At 29.2% G+C, this 15,881-nt stretch overlaps 1 long non-coding RNA gene across 1 annotated transcript in view; it reads left to right on the top strand.

The window, feature by feature from the left end:
* The window catches only part of LOC147020276 (uncharacterized), a 37,954-nt gene that overhangs the window by 9,431 nt on the left and 12,642 nt on the right, over positions 1-15,881 (top strand). The window lies entirely within an intron of this gene.

The raw sequence follows: 15,881 nt of genomic DNA, 5'->3' as shown, positions 1-15,881 counted from the left end.
AATTAATGGGGGATTTTCAGCGATTCATATTTTTTTTCCCTAAAAATAAACCCCCTTTTTATCCCAAGGTATAGTTATCTCCCCTTTTATTTGTCTCCCCTTTTAACCTGGGGACACTTTTTTTTCAAATAACCCATGCAATAAGATAAAGATTTGTTCAAGTAGCAAAGTAGTAATGTGATTTGTTAAAGGTGATTCTAAAGAAATATCTGAAACGTCGAAGCCTCGGGACACTCTTTATCAAATAACCGATGCATATTGTTTAGCTCACTCATTGAACCTATAAAGATTTGTTCATTCTCAAATTCCTTCAATAGTTTAATTTTCTTTGCACAATAATCCCCATCTAAAATATTGAAAAACAAAACATTTGAATCTTTATATTTTTTAAGATACCCCTTTTGTGCCATTACGAAATGATAAACTTCTCTTAATGCTCTTGTTTGACCACCTCCTGAGCCACATATCATTTTGAGATTATAGTAAATTGTTTTTTCATTGTTCAATTGATAACCATCAAAGTTTTCAGTCCATTCAAGGATATTCATTTTTTTCTTTACATCCTCGAACTTACTAGTTTTTAAATTGATTCGCTTATTTGTTTTATTTACCTTTGTTTTAGTTATTTTTTCAAGAAGACTTATTTGATATTTTTCACATTCATTATGTTTTCCATTTATATACCAAGACTGAGATTTTCTCCACTCTTTAGTTTGATTAATACTTGGTTTGACCATTTATATATTGTGAAAAAACGCAGCGGTAGCCCTTAAAAAACCCTAACCCATCTTCCCATCGTTAAAACACAATCTATTTTATACACTCTATCATACAATATCCATATGGAACACAATCTATTCCATTATCTAAAATAAATCTCTTATCATCAAAGGCTCCTAATGCCTTTTTATTTACTTCTTCACTATATATGTTATGTTTATAACTTCTTATTGTATTCATTTTCCTATATTCTTCTTTCTTATTCATCAAATAATTATAATAATTTCTAAAAGTTATTGATTTCTTTATTACATATTTCCTTATTCCCTTTAACCTCTTATCAATCTGATCACCATACTTATAAGCATAAGCCTTTGCTATCGATCCAATAAACTCACTCATTACTTTTCCACCCAACTCATCCTTAAACTTACCAATAACCTTTTCATTCTTTTTAGAAAATAACTCACTCTTGTTGCTGAAATTACTTGTATCATATACTCCAATATTTTTCTTCATATCTTTATAAACATCATCAGTTTTTATATCTAGGATAAAACTATCAGTGTCCATATACAACAATGAAACATTTTCACCATACTCTTTCTTTAAGTCATTATACAAATAATCATACATCAATATCTTTGATAAATCAAGAACTGCTGTCCAATATAAATTGGTTTATATATTACAATACTTTCCTTTTTCATATGAATTGCAGAAAAGTTCTCTGAAAAAACCTCTTCTCTCTCAAAACTTGGTTTATTTATCAATCTCGAAGCTTCTTTCCAAGATGTTGCGAATCTAATGTTTTGCCTGTTTCTAACATTTTCCATAGTCTTTCCAAATACAGCATTATTCATTAATTTATAAAAGTCCCCTTCAAATTTTACTTTTGTATTTGCTCTCATATCTGTATTGAATTGAATATACTTTTTCACCCAAGGACTTTGTTTAAATTTTAAAACTCTATGAATTTTAGCTACTCTCAATCCTTCTCTCAAAAACTGTTTTAAGCTTCTCTGATGCAAAACATATCCCTCTTTATCATAGAATGTTGTTAATAACTTTTCTGTTGATTTGCCTTTAATATTAAAACTTTTATGATAATCACTGAACCATTCTTTCTTTGGGGTTTCTTTCTCACATGCAAAAGGAAGGTCTTTATGCTTATTATGAAGATCACTCGGGTGCCTCAAATCAACTTCAAAATAATAACCTTCTTCTTCGTCATTCAATTCCTCTTGAGAAGAAATAACAATATTCATCAAAGCCTTTTCATAATCCTTTTCTTCCACCCACTCTAATTTACCATAAGGCAGAGATTGAGACATTGCCCATCCATACAAATTATTAGCATCAAAATACATCAAATAATTACTATCTTTTTCACTATCATAATTTGGAAGATATTTATTATTTGCTTTAGCATATCTTTTTGAACATACTTGTGATATTCCACCTCTCTTGGACTTCTCAATCATCAAAAGCACATCAACATCACTGATTAAATCTATATCTTGTTTTGTCATTTTCAACATTGCACTCCAAGCTAAACCAGGAGCTGTGAAATAGTAGGCAGGATCTAATCCATAACAATTTTTATTATGACAGAGTGATCTAAAAGCTTAAAACACATCAGCTAACAATAAAACATCTGTTTTTAGATATAAATCATGATATTCTCCAAGGTTCTTTGTCTTAAATATTTTCCATATTTCTTGTGCGTGTTTATATTCCTTATCACTTATCTCTTCTTCATAAAGGTTATTATAGAAACTTTCTTTTGAAGGAAGTTGTGTTTCTTTAAATCTCATAAATGAATCCATATAATCATAAGGATAAATTCCCTTACTTGTAAGAATTTTCTCTTTACTTTGAATTTCATTCCTTGTTTGAATTTCCTCTCTCGTGAGAATTCCTTCTTTAATCAGAATTTCATCTTTAATCAGAATTTCCTCTTTAGTTAGAATTTCATTTATTGTTCGAATTTTCTTTACAATTAGAATTTCATCTTTAGTTAGAATTTCTTCATTAATTTCCTCATTAATTAGAATTTCCTCTTTACTTTGAATTCTCTCTTTAATCTGAATTTCCTCTTTAGTGAGAATTTCCTCTTTTGGAAAGAATGAATTAAGATTTGGAAAAGAGTCCGTGGAGCTTAGATTTGATGCGAGGTAGGCAAGTGGTGTTCCCCTAAACTTGTAAGAATCTAGAAACCTAATACGAGTTAAAGGTTTTGTGAATATCATTTTTGTAAATGAAATATACTTTTGACTTCTGTTTGTTATGGCAGAAATATTCCCTGGTGTTTTTGAAAGTTCATTTATAAATAGATGTGTATCATAGTTGGCGCTGTTGTGAAGAAAGACTGGAATAAAAGAAGGTAATTTATAATTAGGATTACAACAGGAATGAGTGGGACCTCTATATTTACCAGTAAGATGACAATGATCCCTAACTTTAGACTCCTTAATTTCCCCCTCACAAACATGACAGATATTGTTCTTTCTAAATTCTAATTTTTCTTCTTTGGTTAATTTCATCGGTTCATTTGTTTCTTTCATTAATTTAGTGAGTCTTATACAATCCTTTTCTAATCGTTTTACAAACTCTTGTGAAGCTTTTTTCCACTACACTGTTCAAGTTTGTTATACTTTTCTCCAACAGATGATTTGATATAATAACAGAAACCACAAGGAATATGTTTTTGATATTTATTTGTATATGATTCTTTTGGATTAGGAGAAGCAGTATTTATCTTTTTAAGGATACACTCAAAATCAGCGTATATCACAAATGGGTGCATGATCGATTTATTATAATCTTCAAAAGAAATCTTTTCACCAGGTTTAGGCATTGTAATTACAGCTGATTTATGATTACTACAATATTTTGAATGTTGTTCTAATCGTTCTTTTGTATGAAATGAATTAAGACATCACTTACAAGGATATATTTTGTTTGCTGTTCTGAATACCTGAGAAGAGATTAATCTTGATAAATTATTGATGTATGTGTAATGTGAATTATTTCCAACACTAAAATATAAAAGATCAATGTGTGTTTCTTGATTTTTATAGTTGTTTGAAATTTTTAATATTTGAACTTTGTTTGTATCCGTTAATCCATATACATTAATAGAAAGATTATTCTTTTTCTCAAATTTAGGAATATCTGTTCGTGGCATTGGGAATTTAAAATCTTTCATGTTCAAGGTATTCTCATATTTCATATATTGTTTTACTCTTTCTGAATTACATTTTGGCGGATGAAAGTGAGCAAGAACAGACCAGAGAAAACATTTATTATCATTGTTCTTAATATTAACAACTGCCTTCTTTAGTTTTATTTCTTTTCGTAATTCAATATAAGAAGCTTTAAGAGGGTTTGATTTTAGAATGTGTATATCGAAAAAGATGATTTTTTTAATATTGAATCCACTTCCTACCACTGTATTATCAACATCCTCCTCTTGTTTTGATAGTTCTTCATAAACCCCACTATTCAAAAAATCTTGAAATGATGTTATAAAATGAAGATCTGTTCTCATATAAGGAGTTTGTTCTTCATCTTGTCTTTTCATATTCATTTTCACTCCCATATAAAACTTTAAAGTTTTCATTTCTTTTCATGTCTTTTTAATAACTTTTTCAACATCAGGTTTCACTATTTCAATTGATTTAGCTATTGATGATGGACCGGGTTCTCCAAATTGAAAAATCCTTATTTTTATATGCCCTTTAAATGCCCCATCAGTGTTTTCAATATAATAGTCTCCCTTTACTTTAAACTGATTTTTCTTGTGTTTTTGTGATTGAAGATGTCTATTATAACTTCTCTTCAAAACATCCTTTGAACAGATATCACAATGTTTTCTTTCAAACTCAAAAGGAGATATTTTATGAAATAGATTAAATGTGTGTTTGTTGGTTCGGAGGTGTTTTCTATAATGTTTATATTCGTGATTACAAACATCGCAGTATGTTGTATTCACCATATTTATATAATAAATCTTTGCTTAAACTAAAATTTTCTTGATTAAAATTTCGTTAATTTTACAGGTGAATCTGTGCTTAAAACCATTTTATCCTCCAACTTTTTCACTTCATAAATACAATGTTTCAAGACACAAAAGACAAGTTTCAATCAATCTCTTCATTTGTTAAAGATACTGAGAAATATGTCAAGGATGTAAAATTGAACAAAGATAAATATTACAACTATTGGATAAAAACAATTATGGTAAATAATATGAGTTCTTCAATTTCCTTCAGTGGAAGGGCTTTTAGTATACCTGGAAGAACATCAATTAAAGTATCTCTAACAAAAGTTTCTCCTCTCCTTCTGGTAATATATTCAAAACTATAAAAAGCAATGAAACAAGAAAAAGTATCAAAAAAAGAGAAACCTTATGGATGAAGCTTTAGAAAGAAAAGATAAGACCATCTGTAATATGCAAGGAGAAATTTGTATTTTTTTTCAACAACCCTAAAGATGTAAATCCTGATGAAATAAAGGATGTAAATATATCAGGTGAAATGACATTTCCTTCAATCGTAGTTAACGATCATTTTAAAATTACCTTTAATATAAAAAATGTTGTCGTTGAATCTGGTAATGAAAAAAGGTATATCGATATCGATGGTAATATTATTAAATATGAGTCAATATACAACTGAAAGTATAGATGAATTTCAGTTTAAGTAAAGTTTTACTTTATAAATATGCTAGACTTTCCTGATTCTCCATATGACAAATTTGAGAATTGTCCTGCGTGTGAAAGAGGAGGATTAAACACAGAGTCAAAAGCCTACAAGCAATGTATATTCTGTGATTATCTTCTAATTAATGATAATAAAAAGGAAAATAATTCTTTTAGATTTACACCAAAAATGAATTACTTTACAAGATTGATTAGAGAAATGAATGTAAAGTATGAGGGTGATAACACACCTTTCCTTACAAGGGAAGAAACTGAACATATTAGAGAAATGTTCAAAGGATTGTTGTTATATATTATTCAAGGATGTGATTTTCAGGGAAATATCAATACAAGATATTGTATAAATAAAATAATGGATTATCTTGAAATTAAACCTGAACTGAGGATAAAATATAGAGTTTCTAAAAAAGCCAATAATAAATTAAATAACCTGTTTTCCAAATATATAAATGAATGATTTTTTACCCATTTGGGAAAATAAGATAAAATTTAACAACCATAAAAATCTCCCAAATTCATGAAGATGTCTCATAGTTGGTTCAAGTGGATGTGGAAAACCTGCTTACTTTTAAAGATGCTCCTCACTCCCAACTTTTTAGATTATGATAATTTAATAATTTTCACAAAGTCGAGTTTTCAACCAGAGTATCAACTACTCTCACAAGGTTTTAATGCTGGTCTTCAAAAAGAAGATATAATCGGTTTATTTAAACGTCAAAAAAACCTAAATGATTATAACATTGAAGATATAATTCAACTATTTTGTGATACACAGAGATGTAAAAAGAAATCAAATCCGATAACTTGTATTCTTAGTGATAATACGGATGATATACCGTCTCCCCAAGATTTGGATAAATCAAAAAAGAACCTCGTTATCTTTGATGATTGTGTTAATGAGAGAAACCAAACAGTAATGGACAGCGACTACACAAGAGGGAGACATTCTTCTTGTAATTGTATTTATCTTAGTCAATCGTACTTTCAACTTCCTCGTCGTTCCATCAGAAACAATGCTAATACTTTTATTTTATTCAAGTTAAATTCAATAGATATCAATAATTTTTGGAGAGATTATTGTTCTACATTATGTAGTAAAAAGAAATTTGAGGATTACATGAAGCACACAACTGAAAAATATAAATATATTGTTGTGAAACAAGATGAGATATTAAGGGATATATTTTTTTATTTTATAAACAATTTCATATATAAATGACAACTATTATTATAAATCTTGTGGGTAAATCTGCTTCTGGAAAAAACTTTCATAAATCAAGGTTCTTGTGTAGTATAAATGAGAATATTGTAAATTTACTGAAAAAACACCTTGTGATACGCATTGTATCAACAACAACTGGAGCAATAAGACCTGGAGAAGTAAAAGGTGAAGATTATCACTATATTTCAGTGGAGGAACATATGTGATTGAGGAATGAAGGTCAAATATTTGAGGAGGTTTCTCTTGGTACAACAAAATATTCACATTGTAAGAGTGAGTTAAGGAAACTAAAATTTGGTGGTCTTGGGATATTAGAAACTAATCCAGAAGGAACGAGACAAATTATTAAACATCTGAGCGGAGTGAAGATTTTATCATTCGGTTTTGATGTTGATGAAGAAACTCAACGCAAACGTATGAAAAGCAGAGATGCAAGTATTAGTGAAGAAGAAATTACAACTCGCATTAATGTTAATAAAGAATTTGATGAAATATTTAAAGAAAAGGATTTATTTGAACACATCTACTTGAATGATGAAGAAAAGGAAAATTTCCCTGTTGATCTTTACAATTCATTAAATGATATTTTCCAATAAATAAATGGATGCAAAAGAAAGAGCAAGAAGATTTAAGGAACATCAAGAGTTGGTTTCAAAAGTTGTAAAACAACAGGAAGACATCAAGAAGAAACGCAGACAGAAACTAATGGGCGAAGAAGCATTTAAAAGAAAACAAGAGAAAATTTTTAAACCACTTTTAAAAACTTCCCAAGAAAAAATGAAAGATGTTTCCACAGTTCCCACAGTAGAATATACTCCTAAAAAACTTCAAATGTTAAAAGATTTTGATCAAATGACGGAGGAAGAATTAGAGCATTGAGGAGAATTAGAATATGATAATGAAGGTTTATTTCAACAACTGGAAGAGATTAATCGACCCCCTGATTATATTGTGAATAATAAACTGTTATTGTTATTTCCAGCCTTCTTACTACCTAACAACAATAACAGTCTATTAACTAATTGCAATGGGTCATTTGGAAGAAAACTAATACCTGAACCAAGGATACTTGAAGCCTCAATAATGTGTTTCTCCTTCTCATTTTTCCTACTTTTACTAGAAATACTAACCCTATAATTTAGAGTGTTCAGCAGATCAATATATACTCTATCATCATTATTTTTCAAATCCAATGGTTTATCAATATACTTTGATTCATCCCTCACAGTTGAACCTTGTCTTCCATCTTTTGTGAGAAGAAACATTAATCTCGGAGTTAGTTTAACAGGGGGTTGAGCAGAACCCAAGAACGTTAATTCATCATTAAATATCAATACCTTTTCTTGAACAAGATGAAATATTGCTGGTTGTTCTGATGGAATGAGTCCTGCTTTGGTTTTTGAATCCGCTGAATATTCATTGTTTTGAAGAGCATTCACAATATAATCAGGGGGTCGATTAATCTCTTCCAGTTGTTGAAATAAACCTTCATCATCATATTCTAATTCTCCTAAATGCTCTAATTCTTCCTCCGTCATTTGATCAAAATCTTTTAACATTTGAAGTTTTTTAGGAGTATATTCTACTGTGGGAACTGTGGAAACATCTTTCATTTTTCCTTGGGAAGTTTTTAAAAGTGGTTTAAAAAATTTATCTTGTTTTCTTTCAAATGCTTCTTCGCCCGTTAGTTTCTGTCTGCGTTTCTTCTTTATGTCTTCCTCTTGTTTTACAACTTTTGAAACCAACTCTTGATGTTCCTTAAATCTTCTTGCTCTTTCTTTTGCATCCATTTATTTATTGGAAAATATCATTTAATGAATTGTAAAGATCAACAGGGAAATTTTCCTTTTCTTCATCATTCAAGTAGATGTGTTCAAAAAAATACTTTTCTTTAAATATTTCATCAAATTCTTTATTCACATTAATGCGAGTTGTAATTTCTGCTTCACTAATACTTGCATCTCTGCTTTTCATACTTTTGCGTTGAGTTTCTTCATCAACATCAAAACCGAATGGTAAAATCTTCACTCCGCTCAGATGTTTAATAATTTGTCTCGTTCCTTCTGGATTAGTTTGTAATATCCCAAGACCACCAGATTTTAGTTTCCTTAACTCACTCTTACAATGTGAATATTTTGTTGTACCAAGAGAAACCTCCTCAAATATTTGACCTTCATTCCTCAATCGCATATGTTCCTCCACTGAAATATAGTGATAATCTTCACCTTTTACTTCTCCAGGTCTTATTGCTCTAGTTGTTGTTGATACAATGCGTATCACAGGGTGTTTTTTAAGTTAATTTACAATATTCTCATTTGTACTACACAAGAACCTTGATTTATGAAAGTTTTTCCAGAAGCAGATTTACAATAATAGTTGTCATTTATATATGTAATTGTTTATAAAACAAAAAATATATCCCTTAATATCTCATCTTGTTTCACGACAATATATTTATATTTTTCAGTCGTGTGCTTCATGTAATCCTCAAATTTCTTTTTACTACATAATGTAGAACAATTGTCTCTCCAAAAATTATTGATATCTATTGAATTTAACTTGAATAAAATAAAAGTATTAGCATTGTTTCTGATGGAACGACGAGGAAGTTGAAAGTACGATTGACTAAGATAAATACAATTACAAGAAGAATGCCTCCCTCTTGTGTAGTAGCTGTCCATTACCGTTTGGTTTCTCTCATTAACACAATCATCAAAGATAACGAGGTTCTTTTTTGATTTATCCAAATCTTGCGGAGACGGTATATCATCCGTATTATCACGAAGAATACAAGTTATCGGATTTGATTTCTTTTTACATCTCTGTGTATCACAAAATAGTTGAATTATATCTTCAATGTTATAATCATTTAGGTTTTTTTGACGTTTAAATAAACCGATTATATCTTCTTTTTGAAGACCAGCATTAAAACCTTGTGAGAGTAGTTGATACTCTGGTTGAAAACTCGACTTTGTGAAAATTATTAAATTATCAAAGTCTAAAAAGTTGGGAGTGAGGAGCATCTTTAAAAGTAAGCAGGTTTTTCCACATCCACTTGAACCAACTATGAGACATCTTTATGAATTTGGGAGATTTTTATGGTTGTTAAATTTTATCTTATTTTCCCAAATGGGTAAAAAATCATTCATTTATATTTTTGGAAAACAGGTTATTTAATTTATTTTTGGCTTTTTTAGAAACTCTATATTTTATCCTCAGTTCAGGTTTAATTTCAAGATAATCCATTATTTTATTTATACAATATCTTGTGTTGATATTTCCCTGAAAATCACATCCATGAATAATATATAACAACAATCCTTTGAACATTTCTCTAATATGTTCAGTTTCTTCCCTTGTAAGTAAAGGTGTGTTATCACAATCATACTTTACATTCATTTCTCTAATCAATCTTGAAAAGTAATTCATTTTTGGTGTAAATCTAAAAGAATTATTTTCCTTTTTATATTTTTTTATTATCATTAATTTGAAGATAATCACAGAATATACATTGTTTATAGGCTTTTGACTCTGTGTTTAATCCCCGTCTTTCACATGCAGGACAATTGTCAAATTTGTCATATGGAGAATCAGGAAAGTCTAGCATATTTATAAAGTAAAACTTTACTTAAACTGAAATTCATCCATACTTTCAGTTGTATATTGACTCAGATTTAATAATATTACTATCGATATCGATATACTTTTTTCATTACCAGATTCAACGACAACATTTTTTTATATTAAAGGTAATTTTAAAATGATCGTTAACTACGATTGAACGAAATGTCATTTCACCTGATATCTTAACATCCTTTATTTCATCAGGATTTACATCTTTTGGGGTGTTGAAAAAAATACAAATTTCTCCTTGCATATTACAGATGGTCTTATCTTTTCTTTCTAAAGCTTCATCCATAATGTTTTTGTTTTTTGATACTTTTTCTTGTTTCATTGCTTTTTCTAGTTTTGAATATATTACCAGAAGGAGAGGAGAAACTTTTGTTAGAGATACTTTAATTGATGTTCTACCAGGTATACTAAAAGCCCTTCCACTGAAGGAAATTGAAGAACTCATCAGATCCACCACAATTGTTTTTATCCAATAGTTGTTATATTTCTCTTTGTTCAATTTTACATCCTTGACATATTTCTCAATATCTTTAACAAATGAAGAGATTGATTGAAACTTGTCTTTTGTGTCTTGAAACATTGTATTTATTAAGTGAAAAAGTTGGAGGATAAAATGGTTTTAAGCACAGATTCACCTGTAAAATAAATGAAATTTTCATCAAGAAACTTTTAGTTTAAGCAAAGATTTATTATATAAATATGGTGAATACAACATACTGCGATGTTTGTAATCACGAATATAAACATTATAGAAAACACCTCCGAACCAACAAACACACATTTAATCTATTTCATAAAATATCTCATCTTGAGTTTGAAAGAAAACATTGTGATATCTGTTCAAAGGATGTTTTGAAGAGAAGTTATAATAGACATCTTCAATCACAAAAACACAAGAAAAATGAGTTTAAAGTAAAGGGAGACTATTATATTGAAAACACTAATGGGGCATTTAAAGGGCATATAAAAGTAAGGATTTTTCAATTTGGAGAACCTGGTCCATCATCAATAGCTGAATCAATTGAAATAGTGAAATCTGATGTTGAAAAAGTTATTAAAAAGAAATGAAAACTCTAAAGTTTTATATGGGAGTGAAAATGAATATGAAAAGACAAGATGAAGAACAAACTCTTAAAATGAGAACAGATCTTCATTTTATAACATCATTTCAAGATTTTTGAAAAGTGGGGTTAATGAAGAACTATCAAAACAAGAGGAGGATGTTGATAATACAGTGGTAGGAAGTGGATTCAATATTTAAAAAATCATCTTTTTACATATACACATTCTAAAATCAAACCCTCTTAAAGCTTCTTCTTATATTGAATTACGAAAAGAAATAAAACTAAAGAAGGCAGTTGTTAATATTAAGAACAATGATAATAAATGTTTTCTCTGGTCTGTTCTTGCTCACTTTCATCCGCCAAAATGTAATTCAGAAAGAGTAAAACAATATATGAAATATGAGAATACCTTGAACATGAAAGATTTTAAATTCTCAATGCCACGAACAGATATTCCTCAATTTGAGAAAAAGAATAATCTTTCTATTAATGTATATGGATTAACGGATACAAACAAAGTTCAAATATTAAAAATTTCAAACAACTATAAAAATCAAGAAACACACATTGATCTTTTATATTTTAGTGTTGGAAATAATTCACATTACACATACATCAATAATTTATCAGGATTCATCTCTTCTCAGGTATTCAGAACAGCAAACAAAATATATCCTTGTAAGCGATGTCTTAATTCATTTCATACAAAAGAACGATTAGAACAACATTCAAAATATTGTAGTAATCATAAATCAGCTATAATTACAATGCCTAAACCTGGTGAAAAGATTTATTTTGAAGATTATAATAAATCTATCATGCACCCATTTGTGATAAACGCTGATTTTGAGTGTATCCTTAAAAAGATAAATACTGCTTCTCCTAATCCAAAAGAATCATATACAAATAAATATCAAAAACATATTCCTTGTGGTTTCTGTTATTATATCAAATCATCTGTTGGAGAAAAGTATAACAAACTTGAACATTATAGTGGAAAAAAAGCTTCACAAGAGTTTGTAAAACGATTAGAAAAGGATTGTATAAGACTCACTAAATTAATGAAAGAAACAAATGAACCGATGGAATTAACCAAAGAAGAAAAATTAGAATTTAGAAAGAACAATATCTGTCATATTTGTGAGGGGGAAATTAAGGAGTCTAAAGTTAGGGATCATTGTCATCTTACTGGTAAATATAGAGGTCCCGCTCATTCCTGTTGTAATCTTAATTATAAATTACCTTCTTTTATTCCAGTCTTTCTTCACAACAGCGCCAACTATGATACACATCTATTTATAAATGAACTTTCAAAAACACCAGGGAATATTTCTGCCATAACAAACACAAGTCAAAAGTATATTTAATTTGCAAAAATGATATTCACAAAACCTTTAACTCGTATTAGGTTTCTAGATTCTTACAAGTTTAGGGGAACACCACTTGCCTACCTCGCATCAAATCTAAGCTCCACGGACTCTTTTCCAAATCTTAATTCATTCTTTCCAAAAGAGGAAATTCAAAGTAAAGAGGAAATTCTAATTAATAAAGAAATTCTAACTGAAGATGAAATTCTAATTATAAAGAAAATTCGAACAATGAATGAAATTATGATTAAAGAAGGAATTCTCACGAGAGAGGAAATTCAAACAAGGAATGAAATTCAAAGTAAAGAGAAAATTCTTACAAGTAAGGTAATTTATCCTTATGATTATATGGATTCATTTATGAGATTTAAAGAAACACAACTTCCTTCAAAAGAAAGTTTCTATAATAACCTTTATGAAGAAGAGTTAAGTGATAAGGAATATAAACCCGCACAAGAAATATGGAAAATATTTAAGATAAAGAACCTTGGAGAATATCATGATTTGTATCTAAAAACAGATGTTTTATTGTTAGCTGATGTGTTTGAAGCTTTTAGATCACTCTGTCATTATAAAAATTGTTATGGATTAGATCCTGCTTACTATTTCACAGCTCCTGGTTTAGCTTGGAGTGCAATGTTGAAAATGACAAAACAAGATATAGATTTAATCAGTGATGTAGATATGCTTTTGATGATTGAGAAGTCCAAGAGAGGTGGAATATCACAAGTATGTTCAAAAAAATATATGCTAAAGCAAATAATAAATATCTTCCAAATTATGATAGTGAAAAGGATAGTAATTATTTGATGTACTTTGATGCTAATAATTTGTATGTATGGGCAATGTCTCAATCTCTGCCTTATGGTAAATTAGAGTGGGTGGAAGAAAAGGATTATGAAAAGGCTTTGATGAATATTGTTATTTCTTCTCAAGAGGAATTGAATGACGAAGAAGAAGGTTATTATTTTGAAGTTGATTTGAGGTACACGAGTGATCTTCATAATAAGCATAAAGACCTTCCTTTTGCATGTGAGAAAGAAACCCCAAAGAAAGAATGGTTCAGTGATTATCATAAAAGTTTTAATATTAAAGGCAAATCAACAGAAAAGTTATTAACAACATTCTATGATAAAGAGGGATATGTTTTGCATCAGAGCAGCTTAAAACAGTTTTTGAGAGAAGGATTGAGAGTAGCTAAAATTCATAGAGTTTTAAAATTTAAACAAAGTCCTTGGGTGAAAAAGTATATTCAATTCAATACAGATATGAGAGCAAATACTAAAGTAAAATTTGAAGGGGACTTTTATAAATTAATGAATCATGCTGTATTTGGAAAGACTATGGAAATGTTAGAAACATGCAAAACATTAGATTCGCAACATCTTGGAAAGAAGCTTCGAGATTGATAAATAAACCAAGTTTTGAGAGAGAAGACGTTTTTTCAGAGAACTTTTCTGCAATTCATATGAAAAAGGAAAGTATTGTAATGGATAAACCAATTTATATTGGAACAGCAGTTCTTGATTTATCAAAGATATTGATGTATGATTATTTGTATAATGACTTAAAGAAAGAGTATGGTGAAAATGTTTCATTGTTGTGTATGGACACTGATAGTTTTATCCTAGATATAAAAACTGATGATGTTTCTAAAGATATGAAGAAAAATATTGGAGTATATGATACAAGTAATTTCAGCAAGAAGAGCGAGTTATTTTCTAAAAAGAATGAAAAGGTTATTGGTAAGTTTAAGGATGAGTTGGGTGGAAAAGTAATGAGTGAGTTTATTGGATTGATAGCAAAGGCTTATGCTTATAAGTATGGTGATCAGATTGATAAGAGGTTAAAGGGAAGAAAGAAATATGTAATAAAGAAATCAATAACTTTTAGAAATTATTATAATCATTGGATGAATAAGAAAGAAGAATATAGGAAAATGAATGCAATAAGAAGTTATAAACATAACATAACATATATATATATATATATATATATATATATATATATATATATATATATATATATATATATATATATATATATATATATATATATATATAGTGAAGAAGTAAATAAAAAGGCATTAGGAGCCTTTGATGATGAGAGATTTATTTTAGATAATGGAATAGATTGTGTTCCATGTGGATATTGTATGATAGAGTGTATAAAATAGATTGTGTTTTAACGATGGGAAGATGGGTTAGGGTTTTTTAAGGGCTACCGCCACGTTTTTTCGCAATATATAAATGGTCAAACCAAGTATTAATCAAACTAAAGAGTGGAGAAAATCTCAGTCTTGGTATATAAATGGAAAACATAATGAATGTGAAAAATATCAAATAAGTCTTCTTGAAAAAAATAACTAAAACAAAGGTAAATAAAACAAATAAGCGAATCAATTTAAAAACTAGTAAGTTTGAGGATGTAAAGAAAAAAATGAATATCCTTGAATGGACTGAAAACTTTGATGGTTATCAATTGAACAATGAAAAAACAATTTACTATAATCTCAAAATGATACGTGGCTCAGGAGGTGGTCAAACAAGAGCATTAAGAGAAGTTTATCATTTCGTAATGGCACAAAAGGGGTATCTTAAAAAATATAAAGATTCAAATGTTTTGTTTTTAAATATTTTAGATCGGGATTATTGTGCAAAGAAAATTAAACTATTGAAGGAATTTGAGAATGATCAAATCTTTATAGGTTCAATGAGTGAGCTAACCAATATGCATCGGTTATTTGAAAAAGAGTGTCCCGAGGCTTCGACGTTTCAGATATTTCTTTAGAATCACCTTTAACAAATCACATTACTACTTCGCTACTTGAACAAATCTTTATCTTATTGCATGGGTTATTTGAAAAAAAAAGTGTCCCCAGGTTAAAGGGGGAGACAAATAAATATACCTTGGGATAAAAAGGGGGTTTATTTTTAGGGAAAAAAAATATGAATCGCTGAAAATCCCCCATTCATTTACATGGGGAAAAGTGAGCCAGAATCAGTGTATTCACCCTACTGATATGACACAGGAAATTTAATGTTTTTAAGCCATCAAAACACATATGAGATGGCAGATGTGGTACGGGATTAAATACCCTCACAATCAACGGTTTCTGGGGGGGGGGGGGGCAAAATATAGCGTTCGCG

The sequence above is a fragment of the Eptatretus burgeri genome, chromosome 9 (genome assembly GCF_056783735.1).
Source record: "Eptatretus burgeri isolate ZD-2024b chromosome 9, Ebu_testis_v1, whole genome shotgun sequence".
Taxonomy (NCBI): Eukaryota; Metazoa; Chordata; class Myxini; order Myxiniformes; family Myxinidae; genus Eptatretus; species Eptatretus burgeri.
Note: the sequence above shows the minus strand (reverse complement) of the source record. Positions and strands in the feature narration are given on the sequence as shown.